Below are 22,104 nucleotides of genomic sequence, written 5' to 3'. Positions count from 1 at the left end.
GGATTACAAAATTTGTTGTGCAGTTTCTCCTGAGTACGCCAATACCCCATACATGGGGAAACCCAATGTTTGGGCGCACGCCAGTGCTCACAAGGGAAGGAGTGCTGTTAGACTTTTCAAATGTTTGGAGAGAGCCTGAAGTGCCTAAATAGTGGGAACCTGCCAGAAATTACCCCATTTTGGAAACCACACCCCTCATAGATTTTATCCAAGGGTATAATGAGCATTTTGGACCCAAAGCTATGACACAGAACTTGATAACATTAGGTTGTCATATTGAATATGTCGTGAGTAGTGTTGAGCGCAAGTACTTGCTACTCCAGTTCGCATTGGGTGATTGGGTATACACCAAGTATCGCAGTTGCTCGAATGACATGCTCAAATCCCTGCCCTGCATGTTTTGTGGCTGTTAGACATCCAAAAAAAGCCATGCGAGGATCCATGATATTCTAAACATACCCAAGCACCCAATGGAAACTAGCCATCAAGTCATCATTTTTTTTTTACATTTGAAAAAATCCCAATTCAAACTCCAACCCTAATACAACCCTTACCACAACTCTAACCTCAACCATAACCCAAGAATAACCCTAAATTCAACCCTAACTCTAACCCTAACCCCAACCCTTACTGCAAAAAATGAAAAAAAAAATATATTTTATAATTTTTTTTTTATCTAACTGTGACAAAGGGGGATTTGATTTACAATTTTTTTTATTTTGATCACTGTGATAGGGCCTATCACAGTGATCAAAGGGAACCAACAGAACCAATGCACCCGCCACTTTTTCCAGTAAGAGGACTCAGAGGGCTGGGGGACAGAGTTGGAGGGCCCGGGGATGGTGGATGTATTGAGGCAACTTGGGGGACCCCATTTCTCTCTTCTCACATATGTTAGATCATTTTAGAGGAAAGAGAAATTAATTTGATCTCAGACTTTTTTGTGATCGCCATTATTTGTTGGTTTGTGATCACCGTTATAATACAAATATTCCTATAAAAGCACATATTATCAAACCATAAGTTTTTCAACCTATAAGATATATATTGCATGCACACATATCTATATTTACACAACATGTTAAGAGCATGTAATATCAAAATAGTGCAATAGTGTTTCTATGAAGAATATAGGTTTGTCTCTTTTTAAATTTTCTTTCCTTAACTTGTAGAGCATGAAAATGCACACACAAGGCAACAACAGTCCATAGTGTCTATGGTTGTTTTAACTCTTTGGCTACCTGTATGTGCAATAACAGAAACAACATGTAGAATAAGGCTTTCACTAGTCCTTTGGATAGAGAAACAGTCGTCCAACAAGTGGCAAAGAAACACATATCTCTAAATATACTATATGGCGCAGTCCATAGTTGAGACTAGAGTTGAGCGACTTTTGGTTTTTTAGGTTCGAGTTTCGTTTCGTGAAACCCGACTTTTCCAAAAGTCGGGTCGAGCAAGATCGTCCGATTATAGGGAAAAGTCGGGGTCGTCCCGAAACACGAAACCCAATGTAAGTCAATGGGGAATAAAAGTCAGCAGTGAGAGGAGGACAGGAAACACACATACAGTGCCCATTTGAATGCCAAAAGCATCAATTCTTCCTTCTTACTTAAGCTTGTCAACCTTAATTAACTTCATAATACACGTTACGCACTGAAAAATGGGGGTTATTTGGCTAAAGTTGTGGGGGGGGCTGGCTCCAGGTTTTCATGTGCCCTGGGCGAAAGAGCGCCCCTTTAACACATACCACAACTCATCATGCTCCGATACGGCAGAGAAATAGCGGTATAGTACAATGAAAAATACTTCACTTTTTACATCTCATGACAAGGCCCGTCTATTTCTCCATACAGAATCATTGGTCCCATATAATGTTTGAAACAGTATATGATGAGCTCCACATAATGCTACAGTATATGTTGGTCCCCATGGATGAAGCTCCACTGTCTTATGGGCCCAAGTAATGCTCCAAACATAATGGGCCCCATTTCTAATGCTCTAGTGTATAATGGGCCCTGTAAATGCTGCTCCAGTGTCTGATGTCCACCTTTGGAATGTTCCAGTGTATGGTGGGCCCCATCTATCATTCTCCAGAGTATAGTGCTCCCCAAAAATTGCTGTCCCAACATTGAAAACAATCAAATAAGTCTCCTCGCTAGGGAATCCCTGTACTAGTCTGGACTCCTCGTCGTCCCCATCTTCCATCTCACTGCACAGTATTTCAACCTTGCAAGTGCTGTAATCCTGAGCAAGCAGGGGGGGCCCACTCGTTGGCGACGGCACTGGCACAGGGCCCCTGATAGTACGGTGGTGTGTCTGATGGCGGGTGGGCCGAACCTGCACTTTCATCTGCAGCTTCCTCTTTGTCACCGTGTAAGATGGAACTGTATATGGGAAGGGTAACCTGAGTTTCATCAGGGTCAGATTCAGGCCGTGTAGCATGCGAGGGGAATGTAGTGGTCTGGGTCAATGTACCAGCAGATTCATTGAGCAGTGGCTGGGCATCAGTGCACTTGTGTCGCCCCCAGGAGTACGGTCGCCACAGTGGCATTACCTTCCTCATAGGGAGTGTGATGTCATGCATGGGAGCAACGAAGGATCTCTCTAGCAGGCTAACTGATTGGGCGGCGTTATTCCCACGAGTCATGACCCTCCAAACAGCGTTCATGAAGGCAAAGTGTTTGTTTTACGTGGGCAGTATGGTTGCAAAGCTGAACCTTAAAGGAATGTCCAGAAGGGCACCACCAGGAGTGGAGCCTACGGTTAAATTCGACTCCACCTGGGAAACCTCAACCAGGCCAGCTACAGAACAGATGCACACATTGCAAGCTTAATTCCGTTAACGAACGAGACTCCGTCATGCCCCGCGGTCCGAGTCCGGCTTACTAGAGGGACACGTGAGGCTCTGGCACATGAGATTGGCCAATAACTGGTGTGTCATGCCCTTACATGTCCGTGGCTGCATGTGCGCTACACTGAAAAGGCCAGCGTTTGTCGCTTACAGGTGCAGATAACCTGCTGAACAACGTTAGTGATGGGGATCACTGATTACAATTATTACCCGCGAACGATGATTTCCCAGTAAGTGCAGGTCAACCGCAGTTCTGGAATTAGGCCTAACCGTCATTCCTGAAAAAATGAAAAACTTACGTGTGCAAACCACAGGTGCTGTAGCTTCCTTAACAGCTCGCCAGCCGTTCTCACGCCCAGTATGGATTACACGTGATTGCACAAAGGTGAGAAAGGGTACCGTATCCCCAGATAACATGTATGGATAGCGTACACATTCAAAATATATGTCTATACATCAGGAGGCAGGCTCAGACGGTGTTAGGCCCAGTATGGATTGCACGTGGTTGCACAAAGGTTAGAAAGGGTACCGTATCCCCAGATAACATGTATGGATAGCGTACACATTCAAAATATATGTCTATACATCAGGAGGCAGGCTCAGACATTGTTAGGCCCAGTATGGATTGCACAAAGGTTAGAAAGGGTACCGTATCCCCGATAACATGTATGGATAGCATAGTGTACACATTCAAAATATATGTCTATACATCAGGAGGCAGGCTCAGACGGTGTTAGGCCCAGTATGGATTGCACGTGATTGCACAAAGGATAGAAAGGGTACCGTATCCCCAGATAACATGTATGGATAGCGTACACATTCAAAATATATGTCTATACATCAGGAGGCAGGCTCAGATGGTGTCAGGCACAGTATGGATTGCACGTGATTGCACAAAGGTTAGAAAGGGTACCGTATCCCCGGATAACATGTAGGGATAGCATAGTGTACACATTCAAAATATATGTCTATACATCAGGAGGCAGGCTCAGACGGTGTTAGGCCCAGTATGGATTGCACGTGATTGCACAAAGGTTAGAAAGGGTACCGTATCCCCGGATAACATGTATGGATAGCATAGTGTACACATTCAAAATATATGTCTATACATCAGGAGGCAGGCTCAGACGGTGTCAGGCACAGTATGGATTGCACGTGATTGCACAAAGGTTAGAAAGGGTACCGTATCCCCAGATAACATGTATGGATAGCGTACACATTCAAAATATATGTCTATACATCAGGAGGAAGTCTCAGACGGTGTCAGGCACAGTATGGATTTGACGGCCCAGATTACACAGCGGAGGAGCAGGGAGAGGTAAAGATTGCAAATGCTGGGGCCCTGCCCAAGCAAGGGGGGCCCACTCATGGGCGTCGGTACTGGCACTGGGCCCCTCATAGTACAGCGGTGTGTCTGACGGCGGGTGTGCACCACCACCGTCAGAGACACTTGATTGCACTATGAGGGACCCTGTGCCAGTGCCCGCGCCCAAGAGTCGGCCTACCCACCTGTCCAGGGCAACGGCACTCTCACAGTGTCGTGCGCTAGGTGGTGACCCCGGCCATTGGGGGGGAGGCAGCACAGTTAGGGAGTTTTAGAAAGTGGCATATGTTGATGTTGGACATTCAGCTGATGCAAAAGGCGAAATAGGTCAAGTCCCAGGAAGAGGTGGACCAAAGCAAGCCATTTTTCTGTCACCCTATGTGTCATCAGGGGAAGGTAGGACAAAATCCTTGGAAACCCATGCATGGTTCATTTTAATGAAGGTTAGATCATCCACATTTTGGGTTGACAGACGGGTCCTTTTTTCTGTCAGGATTGATCCAGCTGCACTGAAGACTCTTTCCGATAGCACACTTGCAGCTGGGCAAGCGAGCTCCTGTAAGGCATATTGGGCCAATTCAGGCCAGGTGTCCAGTTTAGCGGCCCAATAGTCAAAGGGGAATGACCTGTGTGGGAGAACATCGATATGGGAGGAAAAGTAGTTTGTAACCATAGTTGACAACTGCTGTCTCCTGTCACTTTCCATCGATGCAGTATTACCAGTTGTGTGAGCGGTATTTGAAAAATCAGTCCACAACATTCTCATGAAACCCCTGTCTCCAACGCCACTTCTGCTGTGTGCACCACGAACACCTCTGCCAAGCTGCCCCCGGCTCGTACGGCTCGTGTGAGAACCATCACCGCTGCTGTGTGCTGGGAATGCCTCAAGCAACCGATTTACCAGAGTTGCTTGTTTATTAGAAAATATTAGGTCAAGGTTCTCCTGTGGCATGATGTTTTGTAATTTGCCTTTATAGCGTGGATCCAGGATGCTGGCCAACCAGTAGTCGTCATCGTTCATCATTTTGGCAATGCGGGGGTCCCTTTTTAGGATCTGCAAGGCATAATCTGACATGTGGGCCAATGTTCCCGGTGTCAATGATGCACTGCGAGTGCTGGTTGGAGGAGCACTTTCTGGCAAATCCACATCCCTCCAGTCACGCACAAACCCTGTACCAGACCTTGCCATGCCAACATTTTCACTTGCCCCACGAGATGCATCCTCCTCCCCTAAGTAATCATCCCCATCATCATCCTCCTCCTCCTCTTCTTCCTCCACCTCGTCCAGGAGAGGTCCCTGAGCAGACAATGGCTGAATGTCATCAATGATTCCCTCCTCCTCTTCCTCCTCATCAACATTGGCTGCAGACGCCTGCTCCTTAAGGTGCGTCAAAGTTTGCATGAGCAGACGCATAAGTGGGATGCTCATGCTTAGGATGGCGTCGTCTGCGCTTACCAGCCGTGTGCATTCCTCAAAACACTGAAGGACTTTACAGAGGTCTTTCAGCTTCGACCACTGCACACCTGTCAACTCCATGTCTGCTCTCAAAGTGCCTGGCCGTGTATCCTCCCACAAATGCATTATGGCCTGCCTCTGCTCGCACAGCCGCTCCACCATGTGCAGGGTGGAGTTCCACCTTGTTGCAATGTCGATAATGAGGCGGTGGTTGGGAAGGTGGAGCAATCGCTGCAGCTTCTGCATACGAACGGAGTGTACAGGCGACCGGCGGATGTGCGCGCACAGTCTTCGCACCTTCTGGAGCAGGGCTGTTAACTCCGGATAATTTTTGAGGAAGCACTGCACCACCAGGTTCAAGGTGTGAGCCAAGCAAGGTATGTGGCTGAGTTTAGAAAGGGCTATGGCTGCCACAAAATTACGGCCGTTATCACTAACTACCTTGCCTGCCTCAAGATGTACACTGCCCAGCCATGACTCAGTTTGTCGCTTCAAGTACTCGGCCAGTACCTCGGCGTTGTGTCTGTTGCCCAAACACATCATCTGCAACACAGCCTGCTGACGCTTTCCACTAGCTGCTCGATAGAGGGACACATCGTGTGCAACAGTGGCAGCTGCAGATGGAGTGCTCGTACGACTGCGCTCTGTGGACGAGCTTTCGCTTCTGGAGGAGGAGGAGGAGGGTCGAACGCCTACAGCCAACTGTTTCCTATACCGTTGGCTAGCCAGCACTGTCCCACCACCGCTGTCCCCTGTGGACCCTGCATCCACCACATTAACCCAGTGCGCAGTGATGGACACGTAACGGCCCTGGCCATGCCGACTGGACCATGCATCAGATGTGAGGTGCACCTTTCCGCTCACTGACTGCTTGAGTGCATGGACAATGCGGTCTTTTACATGATGGTGGAGGGCTGGGATGGCTTTGCGAGAGAAGAAGTGGCGACTGGGTAGGTCATAGCGTGGTACTGCATAGGCCATGAGTTCGCGGAAAGCTGCGCTTTCCACCAACCGAAAGGGCATCATCTCAAACGAGATTAGTTTGGCAATGTGGGCGTTCAAACCCAGTGTACGCGGATGAGAGACTGAGTACTTTCTTGACCTACTCATAGTGTCTGGGAGGGTGAGCTGGACTTGAGAGCTGCATATGGTGGAAGTAGCGGTGGACAGGGCGGACTGAGAGAGGGTTGATGATGGTGATGGAGTTGTTGTTCTTTCTGATGGCCTAGAATCAGTCTTTCGTTGATATAACAGTGGGATTCCCTGACTGCTGTGGCATTGCAACGACACCTCAACATTTGCTGCTGTGCTAACCGGTGGGCTTACAGTGGGGGAAACAATGTAGCATTGCTGACTACCTTCGTTGTGATCAGTTGCACATGTGGCACTTGAGGTTTGGTGTTGTGTCCACGCTTGCAAGTGCATGCTGGTTAAATGTCTAAGCATGCAACTGGTATTCAAATTTTTCAGATTTTTCCCTCGGCTAAAGGTCTTTGCGCACTTCTTACAGATAACCTTGGCCTGATCATGAGGATTTTGTTCAAAAAAGTGCCACACTGCACTCTTCCTACTTTGGCAGACATTTTGCGGCCTAGCACGCTGTGATCTTTTGACCCTCTGGACAAGCTGTCCAGCAACTCTTTTGATGTTTGGAACCTGTCTTTGGAGTGCTCCGGGCCTGCCAGATAACAGCTGTTGCGATGTCGATGTCTGCTGTGGATGCTCCTCATCTGAGCTATTGGAAGCAGCACCCTCTTCCCCCAATGGATGCCAATCTGGGTCAACAACTGGGTCATCCATCACCTCCTCTTCTATGTCATGTGCAACTTCCTCTGTGTCACCGTGTATGGTGGTATAGTGTGCAGGAAGGGGCACCTGAGTCTCATCAGGGTCAGAATCTGGCTCTGTACACTGCGAGGACAATGTAGTGCTCTGAGTGAATGTACCAGCAGAATCATCCATCAGCGGCTGCGCATCAGTGCACTCCATGTCAGATTCATCTTGGCCTGGGTAATTCACCATTTCACTTGATAATCCAGGCATGGTATGTGAAAATAGCTCCATGGAGTAATCAGTAGTATGGCCTGCGTCATCCTTCAATCTTGGTTGGGGTGAAGGACACAAGGAAAGGTGTGGTTCATGAACATGAGCCTCCAATGACGACTCAGTGCTTTTACTTTTTACAACTGAAGAAGAGGAGGCGATAGAGCTGGAGGCTGAGTCAGCAATGTAAGACAAAACTTTTTCCTGATGCTCTGGCTTTAAAAGCGGTTTGCCAACTCCTAGAAAACTAAGCGTTCGAGGCCTTATGTAGCCAGACGATGATGCAGGCTCAACACCTCCTGCATTCGGTCCTATTTTGCTCTTGCCACTACCATCAGATCCACCACCAACACCATCATTACCAGCTGCCAACCCCCGCCCAATTCCATGGCCTCTTCCACCAGCCTTCCTCATTTTTGGTAGAAATGTAGACAAAATCCAACAAACTATATAGTAATGTAAACCAAGGTACAAGGTGTCTATAGGACAGGGGTGATTTTGAATTTCTGCAGACACTTGTGGACACTGGACATTTATGGATTGTGTGAGGCCCACTGAGTATCTGAGCGCTCTGTCACAGGCTCGATGGCAGAGCTGTGACCAAAGTGACTAGAGGATAAGGGAGATTTTGAATTTCTGCACACACTTGTGGACACTGGACACTTATGGATTGTGTGAGGCCCACTGAGTATCTGAGCGCTCTGTCACAGGCTCGATGGCAGAGCTGTGACCAAAGTGACTAGAGGATAAGGGAGATTTTGAATTTCTGCACACACTTGTGGACACTGGACACTTATGGATTGTGTGAGGCCCACTGAGTATCTGAGCGCTCTGTCACAGGCTCGATGGCAGAGCTGTGACCAAAGTGACTAGAGGATAAGGGAGATTTTGAATTTCTGCACACACTTGTGGACACTGGACACTTATGGATTGTGTGAGGCCCACTGAGTATCTGAGCGCTCTGTCACAGGCTCGATGGCAGAGCTGTGACCAAAGTGACTAGAGGATAAGGAAGATTTTGAATTTCTGCACACACTTGTGGACACTTGACACTTATGGATTGTGTGAGGCCCACTGAGTATCTGAGCGCTCTGTCACAGGCTCGATGGCAGAGCTGTGACCAAAGTGACTAGAGGATAAGGGAGATTTTGAATTTCTGCACACACTTGTGGACACTGGACACTTATGGATTGTGTGAGGCCCACTGAGTATCTGAGCGCTCTGTCACAGGCAGAAATTGGCTAGTGTATCACAAACTACAAGGTGTATGTAGAATTGGGCAGAATTGGAATCTGACTAGAGTGCAGGTCTGTAAGAACGGAACATGTCCTCGACTTATTCTCACAGAGTGACTCACTGATAGCTTCACTGTGGCTGTGATAACAGCCGTTACACGGTACTGTGTGAGAAGCGTACACCGCTGTATGGTGTGAAAAAATGCACGCTCAGCAGGACAAAAAAAAAAATTGTGATTGCTTTTAAAAAAGCAGTTTGCGGAGCAGTGGGTAAACAGCAATGCAGGAATGTCAGGAAGCCTTAGAAGGCAGCCCAACAACCAACACCACTGATACACCACTATATAGCCTCCCCTTGCACTGCACAGTGACTGGTGTGTTGTACAGGCAAAATCGCTAGCAGCAGAAGCAGTTTTTTTTTCTTCTTCTCAGCAGGACAAAAAAAAAAATTGGGATTGCTTTTAAAAAAGCAGTTTGTGGAGCAGTGGGTAAACAGCAATGCAGGAATGTCAGGAAGCCTTAGAAGGCAGCCCAACAACCAACACCACTGATACACCACTATATAGCCTCTCCTTGCACTGCACAGTGACTGGTGTGTTGTACAGGCAAAATCGCTAGCAGCAGAAGCAGTTTTTGGTGTCTTCTTCCCTGCCTAACGCTCTCCCTACAAAATCAGCAGCAGCAGCAGCTCTCCCTATTCTGAGATCAGCATGAGTAACATGGCGGTCGGCGTGCACGCCCTTTTATACCCCCTGTGACGCCCCCCAAAGCAAGCCAATCACTTGCATGCCCTTCTGAAAGATGGTGGTGACCCGTGCCTATGTCATCACGTTGCCCACAGTGTCCGTGGATCCTGATTGGCTGAAAAAGAGCGCAAAACAAACTTTTGAAACGCGACTTTGGCGCGTAAGTCGCCGACCTCGTGGCCGACCTCATCCTAGGGTCGGGTTTCGTTTCATGAAACCCGACTTTGCCAAAAGTCGGCAACTTTTGAATTTTTTCGACCCGTTTCGCTCAACTCTAGTTGAGACTATTGAACTCTTCAACTTGCATAAGTGTTTTTAATTTAGCAGAAAAGGGCACAGCAGTTGCAACAACAAAAAAAACAAATCGAAGTTCAACCTTTGAGTTCCCTTATATTTAGCGCTTATCGCTTACACCACCAACTGGAACAGATAAAAGAAGCCCAGAGCCAGACAAACCCACATCAACTGCCACGTTGGCTGGAACTTCTCCTACTTTATTATGCATTGGCACAAATAAGGTGGCTTTCTTCACCTTTCTGCTGGCTCACTTTGGAAGTTCCTTCATTCTCTGAACCTCTTGTTCTTGTCTCTTCCACTTCTCTTACCAAGTCCTTGCTGGGAGGATCCCTTTTCCTTCACTGCTTCTTGCATCATGAATGGGACCCTGTTGTCATGGAATGGTCCTACAGATCTATTCGGCATCCCCTCTGCAAAGCACCATGATGACTGGAGTCTGTGTCATAGTTACAAGGGTTGGAGGCTGAACTATTGTTGCAATAGTTGCCATGGGAACTCTGCCTGTTTTTCAATTAGCATGGTGGTATCTACCAGTCCTTTTGGGGTCCCAGTAATGGTATCAGGACCCTCTTGACTGTAAATTATAGCATCTTAGCACAGCCTGTAAGTCTCTTGCCTTTCTCCCTATTAAGCACCATTCTATTAGTCGCCATCCATTGGTCAAGCTTATCTAGATCCTTCTGAATCCTTTATCTGTCTTCTCTAGCATTAGCTATCCCTCTTAGCTTTGCATTGTCTGCAAATTTGACCAGTTGACATTCACTTACTTTACCTATATCATTTTTAAAAATGTTGAACAACAATGGGCCAGGGCAGAGCCTTGTGATACTCTACTTGATACATTCTTCCAATTCGATGTGCAACCATTTATTACTAGAGTTGAGCGACTTTTGTTTTTTTAGGGTCGCGTTTCGTTTCGTGAAACCCGACTTTTCCAAAAGTCGGGTCGAGCAAGATCGTCCGATTATAGGGAAAAGTCGGGGTCGTCCCGAAACACGAAACCCAATGTAAGTCAATGGGGAATAAAAGTCGGCAGTGAGAGGAGGACAGGAAACACACCTACAGTGCCCATTTGAATGCCAAAAGCATCAATTCTTCTTTCTTAAGCTTGTCAACCTTAATTAACTTCATAATACAAGTTACGCACTGAAAAATGGGGGTTATTTGGCTACAAACTGTGGGGGGGGAGGGCTGGCTCCAGGTTTTCATGTGCCCTGGGCGAAAGAGCACCCCTTTAACACATACCACAACTCATCATGCTCCGATACGGCAGAGAAATAGCAGTATAGTACAATGAAAAATACCTCACTTTTTACATCTCATGACGAGGCCCATCTATTTCTCCATACAGAATCATTGGTCCCATATAATGTTTGAAACAGTATATGATGAGCTCCACATAATGCTACAGTATATGTTGGTCCCCATGGATGAAGCTCCACTGTCTTATGGGCCCAAATAATGCTCCAAACATAATGGGCCCCATTTCTAATGCTCTAGTGTATAATGGGCCCTGTAAATGCTGCTCCAGTGTCTGATGTCCACCTTTGGAATGTTCCAGTGTATGCTGGGCCCCATCTATCATTCTCCAGAGTATAGTGCTCCCCAAAAATTGCTGTCCCAACATTGAAAACAATCAAATAAGTCTCCTCGCTAGGGAATCCCTGTACTTGTCTGGACAGGTGCTGTAGCTTGCTTAACAGCTCGCCAGCCGTTCTCACGCCCAGTATGGATTACACGTGATTGCACAAAGGTGAGAAAGGGTACCGTATCCCCAGATAACATGTATGGATAGCGTACACATTCAAAATATATGTCTCAGGAGGCAGGCTCAGACGGTGTTAGGCCCAGTATGGATTGCACGTGATTGCACAAAGGTTAGAAAGGGTACCGTATCCCTGGATAACATGTATGGATAGCGTACACATTCAAAATATGTCTATACAGCATGAGGCAGGCTCAGACGGTGTTAGGCCCAGTATGGATTGCACGTGATTGCACAAAGGTTAGAAAGGGCACCGTATCCCTGGATAACATGTATGGATAGCGTACACATTCAAAATATATGTCTATACAGCATGAGGCAGGCTCAGACGGTGTTAGGCCCAGTATGGATTGCAAGTGATTGCACAAAGGTTAGAAAGGGTACCGTATCCCTGGATAACATGTATGGATAGCGTACACATTCAAAATATATGTCTATACAGCATGAGGCAGGCTCAGACGGTGTTAGGCCCAGTATGGATTGCACGTGATTGCACAAAGGTTAGAAAGGGTACCGTATCCCTGGATAACATGTATGGATAGTGTACACATTCAAAATATATGTCTCAGGAGGCAGGCTCAGACGGTGTTAGGCCCAGTATGGATTGCACGTGATTGCACAAAGGTTAGAAAGGGTACCGTATCCCTGGATAACATGTATGGATAGCGTACACATTCAAAATATATGTCTATACAGCATGAGGCAGGCTCAGATGGTGTTAGGCCCAGTATGGATTGCACGTGATTGCACAAAGGTTAGAAAGGGTACCGTATCCCTGGATAACATGTATGGATAGCGTACACATTCAAAATATATGTCTATACAGCATGAGGCAGGCTCAGACGGTGTTAGGCCCAGTATGGATTGCACGTGATTGCACAAAGGTTAGAAAGGGTACCGTATCCCTGGATAACATGTATGGATAGCGTACACATTCAAAATATATGTCTATACAGCATGAGGCAGGCTCAGACGGTGTTAGGCCCAGTATGGATTGCACGTGATTGCACAAAGGTTAGAAAGGGTACCGTATCCCTGGATAACATGTATGGATAGCGTACACATTCAAAATATATGTCTCAGGAGGCAGGCTCAGACGGTGTTAGGCCCAGTATGGATTGCACGTGATTGCACAAAGGTTAGAAAGGGTACCGTATCCCCGGATAACATGTATGGATAGCGTACACATTCAAAATAAATGTCTATACAGCATGAGGCAGGCTCAGACGGTGTTAGGCCCAGTATGGATTGCACGCGATTGCACAAAGGTTAGAAAGGGTACCGTATCCCTGGATAACATGTATGGATAGCGTACACATTCAAAATATATGTCTATACAGCATGAGGCAGGCTCTGTCGGTGTTAGGCCCAGTATGGATTGCACGTGATTGCACAAAGGTTAGAAAGGGTACCGTATCCCTGGATAACATGTATGGATAGCGTACACATTCAAAATATATGTCTATACAGCATGAGGAAGGCTCAGACGGTGTTAGGCCCAGTATGGATTGCACGTGATTGCACAAAGGTTAGAAAGGGTACCGTATCCCTGGATAACATGTATGGATAGCGTACACATTCAAAATATATGTCTATACAGCATGAGGCAGGCTCAGACGGTGTTAGGCCCAGTATGGATTGCACGTGATTGCACAAAGGTTAGAAAGGGTACCGTATCCCTGGATAACATGTATGGATAGCGTACACATTCAAAATATATGTCTATACAGCATGAGGCAGGCTCAGACGGTGTTAGGCCCAGTATGGATTGCACGTGATTGCACAAAGGTTAGAAAGGGTACCGTATCCCTGGATAACATGTATGGATAGCGTACACATTCAAAATATATGTCTCAGGAGGCAGGCTCAGACGGTGTTAGGCCCAGTATGGATTGCACGTGATTGCACAAAGGTTAGAAAGGGTACCGTATCCCCGGATAACATGTATGGATAGAGTACACATTCAAAATATATGTCTATACAGCATGAGGCAGGCTCAGACGGTGTTAGGCCCAGTATGGATTGCACGTGATTGCACAAAGGTTAGAAAGGGTACCGTATCCCTGGATAATATATGTCTCAGGAGGCAGGCTCAGACGGTGTTAGGCCCAGTATGGATTGCACGTGATTGCACAAAGGTTAGAAAGGGTACCGTATCCCCGGATAACATGTATGGATAGCGTACACATTCAAAATATATGTCTATACAGCATGAGGCAGGCTCAGACGGTGTTAGGCCCAGTATGGATTGCACGTGATTGCACAAAGGTTAGAAAGGGTACCGTATCCCTGGATAACATGTATGGATAGCGTACACATTCAAAATATATGTCTATACAGCATGAGGCAGGCTCAGACGGTGTTAGGCCCAGTATGGATTGCACGTGATTGCACAAAGGTTAGAAAGGGTACCGTATCCCTGGATAACATGTATGGATAGCGTACACATTCAAAATATATGTCTATACAGCATGAGGCAGGCTCAGACGGTGTTAGGCCCAGTATGGATTGCACGTGATTGCACAAAGGTTAGAAAGGGTACCGTATCCCTGGATAACATGTATGGATAGCGTACACATTCAAAATATATGTCTCAGGAGGCAGGCTCAGACGGTGTTAGGCCCAGTATGGATTGCACATGATTGCACAAAGGTTAGAAAGGGTACCGTATCCCTGGATAACATGTATGGATAGCGTACACACTCAAAATATATGTCTCAGGAGGCAGGCTCAGACGGTGTCAGGCACAGTATGGATTTGACGGCCCAGATTACACAGCGGAGGAGCAGGGAGAGGTAAAGATTGCAAATGCTGGGGCCCTGCCCAAGCAAGGGGGGCCCACTCGTGGGCGTCGGTACTGGCACTGGGCCCCTCATAGTACAGCGGTGTGTCTGACGGCGGGTGTGCACCACCACCGTCAGAGACACTTGATTGCACTATGAGGGACCCTGTGCCAGTGCCCGTGCCCAAGAGTCGGCCTACCCACCTGTCCAGGGCAACGGCACTCGCACGGTGTCGTGCGGTAGGTGGTGACCCCGGCCATGGGGGGGGAGGCAGCACAGTTAGGGAGTTTTAGAAAGTGGCATATGTTGATGTTGGACATTCAGCTGATGCAAAAGGCAAAATAGGTGAAGTACCAGGAAGAGGTGGACCAAAGCAAGCCATTTTTCTGTCACCCTATGTGTCATCAGGGGAAGTTGGGACAAAATCCTTGGAAACCCATGCATGGTTCATTTTAATGAAGGTTAGATCATCCACATTTTGGGTTGACAGACGGGTCCTTTTTTCTGTCAGGATTGATCCAGCTGCACTGAAGACTCTTTCCGATAGCACACTTGCAGCTGGGCAAGCGAGCTCCTGTAAGGCATATTGGGCCAATTCAGGCCAGGTGTCCAGTTTAGCGGCCCAATAGTCAAAGGGGAATGACCTGTGTGGGAGAACATCGATATGGGAGGAAAAGTAGTTTGTAACCATAGTTGACAACTGCTGTCTCCTGTCACTTTCCATCGATGCAGTATTACCAGTTGTGTGAGCGGTATTTGAAAAATCAGTCCACAACATTGTCATGAAACCCCTGTCTCCAACGCCACTTCTGCTGTGTGCACCACGAACACCTCTGCCAAGCTGCCCCCGGCCCGTACGGCTCGTGTGAGAACCATCACCGCTGCTGTGTGCTGGGAATGCCTCAAGCAACCGATTTACCAGAGTTGCTTGTTTATTAGCCAATATTAGGTCAAGGTTCTCCTGTGGCATGATGTTTTGTAATTTGCCTTTATAGCGTGGATCCAGGATGCTGGCCAACCAGTAGTCGTCATCGTTCATCATTTTGGCAATGCGGGGGTCCCTTTTTAGGATCCGCAAGGCATAATCTGACATGTGGGCCAATGTTCCCGGTGTCAATGATGCACTGCGAGTGCTGGGTGGAGGAGCACTTTCTGGCAAATCCACATCCCTCCAGTCACGCACAAACCCTGTACCAGACCTTGCCACGCCAACATTTTCACTTGCCCCACGAGATGCATCCTCCTCCCCTAAGTAATCATCCCCATCATCCTCCTCCTCCTCCTCTTCTTCCTCCACCTCGTCCAGGAGAGGTCCCTGAGCAGACAATGGCTGAATGTCATCAAGGATTCCCTCCTCCTCTTCCTCCTCATCAACATTGGCTGCAGACGCCTGCTCCTTAAGGTGCGTCAAAGTTTGCATGAGCAGACGCATAAGTGGGATGCTCATGCTTAGGATGGCGTCGTCTGCGCTTACCAGCCGTGTGCATTCCTCAAAACACTGAAGGACTTTACAAAGGTCTTTCAGCTTCGACCACTGCACACCTGTCAACTCCATGTCTGCTCTCAAAGTGTCTGGCCGTGTATCCTCCCACAAATGCATTATGGCCTGCCTCTGCTCGCACAGCCGCTCCACCATGTGCAGGGTGGAGTTCCACCTTGTTGCAATGTCGATAATGAGGCGGTGGTTGGGAAGGTGGAGCAATCGCTGCAGCTTCTGCATACGAACGGAGTGTACAGGCGACCGGCGGATGTGCGCGCACAGTCTTCGCACCTTCTGGAGCAGGGCTGTTAACTCCGGATAATTTTTGAGGAAGCACTGCACCACCAGGTTCAAGGTGTGAGCCAAGCAAGGTATGTGGCTGAGTTTTGAAAGGGCTATGGCTGCCACAAAATTACGTCCGTTATCACTAACTACCTTGGCTGCCTCAAGATGTACACTGCCCAGCCATGAAACAGTTTGTCGCTTCAAGTACTCGGCCAGCACCTCGGCGGTGTGTCTGTCGCCCAAACACATCATCTGCAACACAGCCTGCTGACGCTTTCCACTAGCTGCTCGATAGGGGGACACATCGTGTGCAACAGTGGCAGCTGCAGATGGAGTGCTCGTACGACTGGGCTCTGTGGACGAGCTTTCGCTTCTGGAGGAGGTGGAGGAGGGTCGAACGCCTACAGCCAACTGTTTCCTATACCGTGGGCTAGGCAGCACTGTCCCACCACCGCTGTCCCCTGTGGACCCTGCATCCACCACATTAACCCAGTGCGCAGTGATGGACATGTAACGGCCCTGGCCATGCCGACTGGACCATGCATCAGTTGTGAGGTGCACCTTTCCGCTCACTGACTGCTTGAGTGCATGGACAATGCGGTCTTTCACATGATGGTGGAGGGCTGGGATGGCTTTGCGAGAGAAGAAGTGGCGACTGGGTAGGTCATAGCGTGGTACTGCATAGGCCATGAGTTCGCAGAAAGCTGTGCTTTCCACCAACCGAAAGGGCATCATCTCAAACGAGATTAGTTTGGCAATGTGGGCGTTCAAACCCAGTGTACGCGGATGAGAGACTGAGTACTTTCTTGACCTACTCATAGTGTCTGGGAGGGTGAGCTGGACTTGAGAGCTGCATATGGTGGAAGTAGCGGTGGACAGGGCGGACTGAGAGAGGGTTGATGATGGTGATGGAGTTGGTGTTCTTTCTGATGGCCTAGAATCAGTATTTCGTTGATATAACAGTGGGATTCCCTGACTGCTGTGATCTTGCAACGACACCTCAACATTTGCTGCTGTGCTAACTGGTGGGCTTACAGTGGGGGAAACAATGTAGCGTTGCTGACTACCTTCGTTGTGATCAGTTGCACATGTGGCACTTGAGGTTTGGTGTTGTGTCCACGCTTGCAAGTGCATGCTGGTTAAATGTCTAAGCATGCAACTGGTATTCAAATTTTTCAGATTTTTCCCTCGGCTAAAGGTCTTTGCGCACTTCTTACAGATAACCTTGGCCTGATCATGAGGATTTTGTTCAAAAAAGTGCCACACTGCACTCTTCCTACTTTGGCAGACATTTTGCGGCCTAGCACGCTGTGATCTTTTGACCCTCTGGACAAGCTGTAAAGCAACTCTTTTGATGTTTGGAACCTGTCTTTGGAGTGCTCCGGGCCTGCCAGATAACAGCTGTTGCGATGTCGATGTCTGCTGTGGATGCTCCTCATCTGAGCTATTGGAAGCAGCACCCTCTTCCCCCAATGGATGCCAATCTGGGTCAACAACTGGGTCATCCATCACCTCCTCTTCTATGTCATGTGCACCTTCCTCTGTGTCACCGTGTATGGTGGTATAGTGTGCGGGAAGGGGCACCTGAGTCTCATCAGGGTCAGAATCTGGCTCTGTACACTGCGAGGACAATGTAGTGCTCTGAGTGAATGTACCAGCAGAATCATCCATCAGCGGCTGTGCATCAGTGCACTCCATGTCAGATTCATCTTGGCCTGGGTAATTCACCATTTCACTTGATAATCCAGGCATGGTATGTGAAAACAGCTCCATGGAGTAATCAGTAGTATGGCCTGCGTCATCCTTCAATCTTGGTTGGGGTGAAGGACACAAGGAAAGGTGTGGTTCATGAACATGAGCCTCCAATGTCGACTCAGTGCTTTTACTTTTTACAACTGAAGAAGAGGAGGCGATAGAGCTGGAGGCTCAGTCAGCAATGTAAGACAAAACTTTTTCCTGATGCTCTGGCTTTAAAAGCGGTTTGCCAACTCCTAGAAAACTAAGCGTTCGAGGCCTTATGTAGCCAGATGATGACGCAGGGTCACCACCTCCTGCATTCGGTCCTATTTTGCTCTTGCCACTACCATCAGATCCACCACCAACACCATCATTACCAGCTGCCAACCCCCGCCCAATTCCACGGCCTCTTCCACCAGCCTTCCTCATTTTTGGTAGAAATGTAGACAAAATCCAACAAACTATATAGTAATGTAAAACAAGGTACAAGATGTCTATAGGACAGGGGAGATTTTGAATTTCTGCACACACTTGTGGACAGTGGACACTTTTGGATTGTGTGAGGCCCACTGATATCTGAGCGCTATGTGACAGGCTCGATGGCACTGCTGTGACAAAAGTGACTAGAGGATAAGGGAGATTTTGAATATCTGCACACACTTTTGGACACTGGACACTTTTGGATTGTGTGAGGCCCACTGATATCTGAGCGCTATGTGACAGGCTCGATGGCACAGCTGTGACAAAAGTGACTAGAGGATAAGGGAGATTTTGAATTTCTGCACACACTTTTGGACACTGGACACTTTTGGATTGTGTGAGGCCCACTGATATCTGAGCGCTATGTGACAGGCTCGATGGCACTGCTGTGACAAAATTGACTAGAGGATAAGGGAGATTTTGAATATCTGCACACACTTTTGGACACTGGACACTCTTGGATTGTGTGAGGCCCACTGATATCTGAGCGCTATGTGACAGGCTCGATGGCACTGCTGTGACAAGTGACTAGAGGATAAGGGAGATTTTGAATATCTGCACACACTTTTGGACACTGGACACTTTTGGATTGTGTGAGGCCCACTGATATCTGAGCGCTATGTGACAGGCTCGATGGCACTGCTGTGACAAAAGTGAACAAAATAAAGGGGATATAGTGGGAAATTAGTCAATTTTAGTATAGTATGTTGCATACACCACCCAAGACTATATTATAGCAACTAAAGGACAGTCATAGACCAAAACTGGAATAAAACAAAAACACATGACCATAGTCCTATCATTAAAAATATTTTATTGATATACCATAATAATATAAAACCAAGGTTTAATTAAAAAAGCAGCAAAACATCAAATATATATATGATAATATGCATAAAAATTGAAGGGTCAGCTAACCATAATCATAAGAGAAGGTTACACATATGTGTAGGGTCCCATGCCACAGAAAAATATGCAAATAGTGTTACATAACGACTATAAAAATATATGTAATGGTGCCGTAAAGGTATGTGATAAAAAACATATATTAACAAAACGACATACAATTAGATTAAAGTGCAATATATGTGCTAACAAAAAACACAATTTGTGTGAATAATAAACACTAAAGTGCAAAGTGCAATAGTGTCCAGCAGGGGTTGCTACACATAGATAAAATTGCGATTTTGTGACCACGAACATATATCTCTTAACGAATAAGAGTGTATGAAGGCGCAGTTAGGAGATAAACAATCACCACAGGTAGTAGTAAACCAATCAGAAAAACGAAATGGTTGCTGCCAACAACCAGACTATAATGTTAAATAGTTATACCTGTGGATTTATAAATGCTCCTACACGCCAGAGGTAGCTGCCCTTCCCCAACGCGCGTTTCGGCCAATTGCCTTCGTCAGGGGGCATCTGAGCGCTATGTGACAGGCTCGATGGCACAGCTGTGACAAAAGTGACTAGAGGATAAGGGAGATTTTGAATTTCTGCACACACTTGTGGACAATGGACACTTTTGGATTGTGTGAGGCCCACTGATATCTGAGCGCTATGTGACAGGCTCGATGGCACTGCTGTGACAAAAGTGACTAGAGGATAAGGGAGATTTTGAATCTCTGCACACACTTTTGGACACTGGACACTTTTGGATTGTGTGAGGCCCAATGAATATCTGAGCGCTATGTGACAGGCTCGATGGCACAGCTGTGACAAAAGTGACTAAAGGATAAGGGAGATTGGATTGCTTTTAAAAAAGCAGTTTGCGGAGCAGTGGGTAAACAGCAATGCCAGCCTGTCAGGAAGCCTTAGAAGGCAGCCCAACAACCAACACCACTGATACACCACTATATAGCCTCCCCTTGCACTGCACACACAGTGACTGGTGTGTTGTGCAGGCCAAATTGCTAGCAGCAGAAGCAGTTTTTTTTTCTTCTCAGCAGGACAAAAAAAAAAAATTGGGATTGCTTTTAAAAAAGCAGTTTGCGGAGCAGTGGGTAAACAGCAATGCCAGCCTGTCAGGAAGCCTTAAAAGGCAGCCCAACAACCAACACCACTGATACACCACTATATAGCCTCCCCTTGCACTGCACACACAGTGACTGGTGTGTTGTGCAGGCCAAATCGCTAGCAGCAGAAGCAGTTTTTTTGTCTTCTTCCCTGCCTAACGCTCTCCCTACAGAATCAGCAGCAACCTCTCCCTATACTAAGATCGGCAGAAGTAAGATGGCGGTTGGCGTGCACGCCCTTTTATACCCCCTGTGACGCCCACCAAAGCAAGCCAATCACTTGCATGCCCTTCTGAAAGATGGTGGTCACCCGTGCCTATGTCATCACGTTGCCCACAGTGTCCGTGGATCCTGATTGGCTGAAAAAGAGCGCAAAACAAACTTTTGAAACGCGACTTTGGCGCGTAAGTCGCCGACCTCATGGCCGACCTCATCCTAGGGTCGGGTTTCGTTTCATGAAACCCGACTTTGCCAAAAGTCGGCGACTTTTGAATTTTTTCGACCCATTTCGCTCAACTCTATTTATTACCACTCTTTGAGTATGATCATTGAGCCAGTTATGAATCGACATAACAGTAGCCTTGCAAATCCCATGCTTTGTCAATGTTTCAATAAGGCTAGTATGAAATACTTTATCAAATGATTTGGTGAAGTTGAGATTTACTATATCTACCACATTTCTTTGATCCACCCAGTCAGTTATTCCATCATAGAATGAAACTAGATTAGCCTGGCATGACTTGTTTGCTACAAACAAATGCTGGCTCTGGTTAATTACTGTATTCTTATCCAAGTACTTGCATATATGTTGCTTAATAATTTGTTCAAAGATCTTTCCTGGTATAGAATTGTGCATCACTCACCTGTAATTTCCTGGCTCCATCTTCTTTCCTTTTTTGAAGATAGGGATAACATTTGCCCTTCTCCAATCTTCTAGGACTTCTCTTATTCTCCAGGAGTTTTAAAAGATTCTGACTAGTGTCTCTATAATTTCCTTTGCTATCTCTTCCAGTACCCTATGATGTAATTCATCTGGTCCAGGAGATTTAAATTAATTTAAATTAGCTAAACCTCTCTGTCTATAGATAGTGTGGATTCTTTTATCCCTTCGATGGCACCTTCAATCATATTCTGACTCCCCGACTGAAATGTGGGCTTAGTTCCTAAGCCTGCATCTCTCCTAGCAGTTGATGGATGTGATACCCAGACATCTTCTGCCTCCAATAGCTTTATGTGGAGCAGAGCTCCACCCGAGGCTTATAACCTATTAAATGCCGATTTCAAAATTTGACAGCAGCATTTACAGCTTGCCTGCAGGGGGGAGTGAGTCATTTCATATGACCATTGGAGCCCCTGTGACACAATCGCTGGATGCCAATGGGCTGCCATGATGGCCAGGGGTCTGCAGAAATTCCCCGTGACTGTCATGATGGTTGTTCTATAAACGCCAGTTTCTGGCTGATGTTCATAGGAAACCGTGATTTTTATGGCATTAGTGAACAGATGATCACAGACTCAACTCCTCTAAAATGACTAACAGAATCAATTTATGATAACCAAAATATGATTAAAAAACCCTCCAAAATATGTAAAAGTTCAAATAATCC

Source organism: Dendrobates tinctorius, unplaced genomic scaffold (assembly GCF_039654945.1).
Source record: "Dendrobates tinctorius isolate UK_male_01 unplaced genomic scaffold, ASM3965494v1 ptg000062l, whole genome shotgun sequence".
In the NCBI taxonomy this organism is placed as follows: domain Eukaryota; kingdom Metazoa; phylum Chordata; class Amphibia; order Anura; family Dendrobatidae; genus Dendrobates; species Dendrobates tinctorius.
The sequence above is the reverse complement of the archived record's forward strand: the minus strand, read 5'-3'. Positions refer to the sequence as shown.